The following is a 6731-nucleotide window of genomic DNA, read 5'->3' as shown; positions in this document are numbered from 1 at the left end:
TTATTATACATTTTCTTAAAAATTGCAAACAATTACAGTACACTGTACAAAAGCAAAAATGCATCTGATACGTAGCTCCGATATGTAGCGATGCAGACAGAAGCATGTACAGTATGAGCCAATCAGTGGCAGTAATGACAGAGCATGCGCTGTTACGCAAAAACCCCAATAGAGTGAAGCCACGGAAGTCGAAGCGCGAAGTGGCGAGGGTTCACTGTAATTGGTAATAGGGCGGCAGTCAGGCGTGGTTGTGTTCTGGCGCTGCCGGCTGTGGCACATTGTATGGTGCCCAGTGAGGGGCAAGACCAAAAGGAGTGTAAGTAGGATCCCCAGGGTGAGGATGACACACCTCGGCAAGCACATAGTAAAATAATGGGACTATGAGGGCTACACAGGCCGAGAGCCAACATTCCCAGTAGGCCAAACCAAACGCCACCAGTATCACAATGAGAATAAGTACGAGTAATATGTCGTGAAGCCCTCTGTGGAGGTCCCTGCAAGAGAGGAAAGGTTTATTATTCTCTAGGGGAGACCTGCTTCCATAAATTTAAATTTAGGTTTCCTTTATCACTTGTAGTCCATACTGTGTCATTATCATTTTGGGCTATAATTTCACCCTTTATGACACTGCTATTATTCCTATTTAATATCTAGATCTTGTAGGGTATAATTTTATGATTGGTTTCTGTAAATGATAGGGAAATGTCCTGTGGTTTAGTGAGCATTTCATCTAGGGGTGAAGGTCTATTAGTTCTGGGGGAAGCATTAATTCTTCTGGCCACGAGATCACACAAGTGTCCCTTATTTTTTATTTTATGAATTTTCAATTTTTCTTTTATCAATCCATTAATCCTTTCTACAAAGCCTGCTGCTTGAGGATTATAGGTCAAGTGATAAATCCACTGTACATCCCAGTTCATTGTCCACTCTCTTATTATTTTATTTTTAAAATGGGAGCCTTGGTCAGATTGTACACTTACTGGTGGTCCATAAGCAGCACACCAGCAATCTTATGATCTCCTTGTCATGTGTGCGTTAGGGTGTTTCCCTGGGTTCAACATTACCTAAGATGTAAATTTATCTATGATTACACAAATGTAGTGATTTTCTAAAAATGCAAGTGGCCCAATGTAATCTATCTGTAGGCTTTGATTAAATCTGGTCTCCTCTTTTATATGTCCCTCTCTTTTCCTAGTGAATTTTGATATTTTATCTTTACACATAGGGCATCTGCTTATAATTTCCTTTACCTTGTGCCAAATGACTCTCAAATTTCGTTCCATTAACCAATTGTATACTGCATGTGTTCCTGCATGTCCCAAAACCTCGGGCATGCTTAATATGTCAATTAGGGACTCCCCTAATGGTTTCTCTTTCTTTTTGGGTGTCACTTTCTCAATATCTGGTGTTCTATATTCTTTCTCCTCACTTTTAATCAGTACTGGGGACTTATCTTTAGAATATATTTATCTCTTGCCTCTTGTAACTACTGATATTTTTGATGCCTGGTCTGCCTTATTATTCCATTCATCAATCTGTCTTCCCTTTTCCTGGTGGGCAGATACATGTGTAATTTTGATAGTTATTCTATCCTTCAACACATATAATTCTTTTCAAATGTTCCTACTCCAAATCTGTTGACCATTGATTTTAAAATCTCTACTGGCCCATTTTCCTGACCAAAGGGCAATGCCATTAGCCACCGCCCAAGTGTCTGAAAACAAATGGATCACACCCTGGTTTTCCTTTATGCTTTGTGTAATTGCCAATTGCACTGCTACTAGTTCAGCATGTTGTGCTGATTTAGTCTTACCCTCTCTGGTTAGGAGTTTGTTGTCCTTCACCCTGATTGCTGCTGCTCTCCATAGTGTCTTGTGACTCCGCACAATGGAGGATCCGCCTGTGAACCAAGCATTTGTGAGTTCAGGAGCAAACTCAGAACCCCATTGCCCAATGTTTGGACCGGGATGTTCTGGTTCTCCTATGTCTCTTATAGGGGGCTCTACTTCGTACTCTGCCAAGGTTTCAAGGATCGCACTTGGGGCTTCTGCGTTCTTCATAGTGAGCTGTTGGAATCTCCAGGCAATCTGTTTGGGATCCAGATACACTCCTTTCATTTGATCAGTAAGGCTAATTGTTTTTGTAATTGGTATGTGTGTTGTAAGCACACAATCCCGATTTTTGATCCAGGGTTCAGCCTGTTGGGTGGCCATATATGCGGCCCATATGACTTGTTCTATTAAATTATATCTTGTTCTGGAATATGGGAATCTCTGAGTATAGAATCCACATGGTTTATAATTTGAATCTCCAGGTGACTTTTTAAATATCCCCCATATGGCATCTTCTTTCATTATAATGTCTATCCTTAATTTGTCTAGTCCCCCTGGCCTTTCTAGTCTTTGATAAGTTCTAATGTATTGCTTTATTTGTTTCAAAGCCTCTCTTTGTTCTGTTCCCCAGTGAAAATCCTCGCTTTTTCTTGTGACTTTATACATTGGTTTCAATAGCCATTGTAAAAAGGGAATATGTGTTTTCCAATACCCAAATATTCCTATTAGATTTTGTGCATCCTTTTTGTTCTTTGTCTCAGGTATAGTATCCATTTTTTCTAGAATTTTGTCAGGTACTTTGTGTCCTGTACTGCTCCACTCTATACCTAAAAACGTTACACTGGTATCTGGTTTTGGTATTTTGTCTTCATTCATTGTCCATCCTTGATCTCTAAGGGTGCTAACTAATTGTGTGAGGTCTTCCTTTAGGTCATCTAGATGTTCATTGGTTAATAATATGTCATCTATGTAGTTTTGGTATGTGAGAGGCTAGCGTGGTGCGAGCTATGGCAGAGCTGTTGATATGACCCTGTGGGAATCTTAAAAAACTTGTATTGTTTACCTTCCCAAGTAAAGAAAGTATATTCCTGGCATTCATCTGCCAGTGGTATGGCAAAGAACATATCAGACATATCTTTAGCTGCATAATATTTATTCTTTCCAGCTCATAGCAAATTTATAATTTCCAGTGAATCAGGCAAATTGCTTATAATTTTAGGTGATTTCTCATTTAATTGCCTGTAATCTATAGTTAGTCTATACTGTCCGTTTGGTTTCTTAACTGGCCAAACTGGAGAATTATATTTAAATGTAGTATGTTGTTGTATTATTCCTTCTTTTTCTAGTTCTTTGATTTTCTGTGTGATCTCACTGTGGCCCCCCTTTAATGGGTATTGTTTAACCCAGACTAAGCCTTGAGATTTGGGAATTATAACAGGGGTGGTTTTGGCTTCATTAAACATAATTGTAACTTGTTTAATTCTTTTGTTTTTAACCATTCAGGAAATATTTTAGGTATAATATCCATTCCTACAATATTTGGTAACCCTATACCCCCAGCTATTTGTCCTTTAATGTTTTTGTCATATATTTTCCAGATGTCTGTTATATAACAAGTTATCACACTTCCTATAATACCGTTGATGTCTGTCTGTTCTTTTCCCTTGATTCTCCTATTTATGGTACCCATTTGAGAGCCTGTGTCACTAAGTGATTTATCCAAATATTCCTTTCCCCCTATTATGTAATTTAAATTTATGTATGGTCTATTATCTGGAAATACCCAATTTATACAGGGTTTATTCCTAGAGCAGATTTTGTTATCCCGTAAAGCCCACTCTATCTCCTTGGCTGTTGGTTTGATCTGTTGCCCTGATAGTTTGGGTTTCTGGATCTCCAGGGTGCCGGTTGGCCAGTTCGGAACCCTTGAGTCCGTCCACCTCCTGGCCCCTTGTTTCCCCAGGGTTTCCCCTGGGGGCCTCCCCCGTTTTTTGGAGGTGAAGGCTTCTTAAAATTATTGTAGATCCCGGGTCCATTATTAGTATTGGGTGGTCTACGTGGTGGCTTTGTGTTGTATCTGGGCTGAAATCGTGGGGTTTTCTGAGGTTGTCCACTACCTCTATAATTTCCCACCGGTGGGTTTGATCTTTGTGCCCAAAATGACAGTTTTGGCTGTGCTAGACCTAGGTCTTTTTGTAGCTGCAGCACTCTCATCATTTCTCCCACTGTTCTGCATCCTTGGAAGGCAGAAGCATATATTAATTTTACGTTCTCAGGTGCCCCTCTGAGGAAGCCTCGTTTTATGCCTTCGTCAGCAGGGGTCGCTGTGGGAGTCTGTATAGTTTCATCATACATCATTTTAAGCAGGGCTAATTTCCTCAATACCTGTGTCCCTTCTTTGGGAGTATGTCACCTTAATTTCTCGGTATACCGTGACACATCTATGTATGGCTCTACCGTGCGGTAGGCCAGGCTCACCCAGGACCATAGGGAACCTACTTCCTGTAGGTTACTTTCACAATAACTCCTCAAAGTGTCTTGTACCTCATGATTCTCACAAATGGAAATAATATTCAATAACTCTCTCCCAGCAAGTTGTATTGTGCTAGCTCCCTTGTCCCAAAGAGTAACTAGCCAGTCAATGTCTGTTTTTCCTTTCTGGGCTAAGTCCTGTCTCATATTGACATAATCTTGTCTGATATATTCTGACACATCTGTTAATCTTTCTTCCTGTTTTGTGGGATTTCCCTAATGGTCTAGGTTCTTTTTCACTTTTGTGACAGTGCTTGGGTTACATTCTTTAGTCTCTACAGGGGTTGAGTCTTTAAATGGGTTGTTATCACTAAGGCTCAGCTTTTGCAAATGCTGGGTGACTAGGCTCTTTCCTTTTTGTAAATCATTGTGTAATTGGTCACATGCCTGCTGTAAAATAGATGGCACTTCCTTAGGTTCAGCTCTTTCAATTACTGGTTTGACATTTCTAGGGTTTCTTAAGTCTATTTCCAAAGGTCTGGGTTTGTAAGCTTTCTTATCTTTAAGTGCTTGCTTCACTTCACCCCATGGGCTGCCTAGAGACAAGTCCTGAAGTTTATCTTCTTTAACCATAGAAAACATGGTTATATAGATCCTAGATCCACAACCACTTCTGTAATTTCCTCACAAAGTAATGCATCAATATTAGATTGTTTGGTGGTGTTAGCCCGATCATCTGCTGGTAGTAATGAATTTTTGTTTCTATTTTATACCTCATTGACCGGGTCTACACACACAGGCACAGGAAACTGCTCTCATCATTGCACCCCTTCTGAGGAGAGGCAGTTAATTCCATCTCCTCTTAGGTTATAGTGACTAGGGTACTATGCCCCATAGCGGTGGTCTTTCGACTCACTAGATTTCCGTATGAGTTTGCTGGTCCTCTGTGCCTGGGGTGACTACTGCTCAGCCTGGGTATTGCTCCATGGGCTGGGTGCCACTGGAATCAGTCGTCTTATGGATGGAGTGTAACCACCAGCGACCTTTCAGTCTCAGAGGCCCCTCCCCTCGATGGGTCACGTCCCGTGAGTCTCAGTCTGGAGAGGCTTAATCGCTAGGTCCAGATAATAAGGCAAAAGCGCCGACTTATGCCAATATGTCATGAGCGGCGGGATCAATAATTACTTAACACTCTTAGACATTTTCGAATGCTCGGTTTATTCACTGCAAACACATACCAAACAATCTAAAATATTACTCAAACTACTAAGGGCAAACAACTATAAGCACAAGGGCAGAATAACAACTATGAGCATAAAGGCAGAATAACAATACTCCTCACACATTTCATAATAGCACCATAGTCCCAATCAGCATTGCCTCATCGGTGTACTCACCCCGGGTAGAGTTGGAGAGAGCAGGAGATGATGTCTCCTTGGTTCCTAGTTCTCTAAAAGTCAGTGTCTCTAGCCGGGTTTAAATTGACATTTTGGCTAGCCCTTTGACATCTTCACTGTCCCAGTCAAGTCTTATTAGGTCTCTCCACGCTTTAGGTGGCTTGGCTAGTTTTTGGGTTTCGGTCAGGTCTCAGCCCAGTCTTATTGGGTCTTTTCATGCTTTAGGTGACTCGGCTAGCTTTTGGCCGTCGGTCAGGACTCAGCTCAGACTTATCAGCGGTCTCACATTTTTGTGGTGGCTTCTTGGATGTAACTGTTGATCTGGGCCCCAATGTTACATTTCATTATTTCTTTAAAGTGGAGTTTCTTGTGTTTGTTTCTTTGATGTGGCTCAACATCTTGCAAGCTCGTTCAATGTCTTGTAAGGTAGTTCAACGTCTTGCAAGGAAGTTTTATGGTACTCTTATCAGTAGGTTGAATTTCTTTGAGGAATCTTGGACATAATGACAGAGTTATTGGTGATCATGGAAAAGATGCTGGATTTCCTTTCCCGGGTGAAAACGTTCTCCTTGATAAATTCCTTGCCAATTTTGGAAAAGGCAAACTTGACTTTACTCCGTGGAATTGTTGAGAAACCACTTTTCTGCTTTTCACCAATGGAACTTGGTCTCACATCTTCTGCTCCTCTGTTAACACAGTCCATGCAGTTTGGGTACAGAATGACCCAAATGGAAAAGAATGATGAAAAATCATCTGACCAGTGTGGAATGCTCCCAGAGAGTTCCATAGAAAATCTTTCTATTGAAAACTAGAGGGGAAAAAAATAAAATAATAAAGAAAAGAAAATGAGATGGACATGTAATATTGTCTCACAATGTAACAACATTTGCAGAATAATAGCTATGTAAATATAAAATACTTTGCTGCTTTATTATTATCAAAAAAGCAAAAGCCTTTATGGAAGAATCATATGACTTAAAAATTTATGAAGAATACCAGGAGACTTGTTCTTCTGAGCTGTAGGTAAACA

General features: G+C 40.5%; 1 pseudogene; it reads left to right on the top strand.

The window, feature by feature from the left end:
• The window catches only part of LOC101641550, a 14374-nt pseudogene extending 7861 nt beyond the window's left edge, over nt 1–6513 (top strand).
• The last annotated feature ends 218 nt before the right edge of the window (nt 6514–6731 follow it).

Source organism: Echinops telfairi, unplaced genomic scaffold (assembly GCF_000313985.2).
Source record: "Echinops telfairi isolate 266 unplaced genomic scaffold, ASM31398v2 ScPeMD7_44;HRSCAF=162, whole genome shotgun sequence".
Taxonomy (NCBI): domain Eukaryota; kingdom Metazoa; phylum Chordata; class Mammalia; order Afrosoricida; family Tenrecidae; genus Echinops; species Echinops telfairi.
The sequence above is the reverse complement of the archived record's forward strand: the minus strand, read 5'-3'. Positions and strand labels throughout refer to the sequence as shown.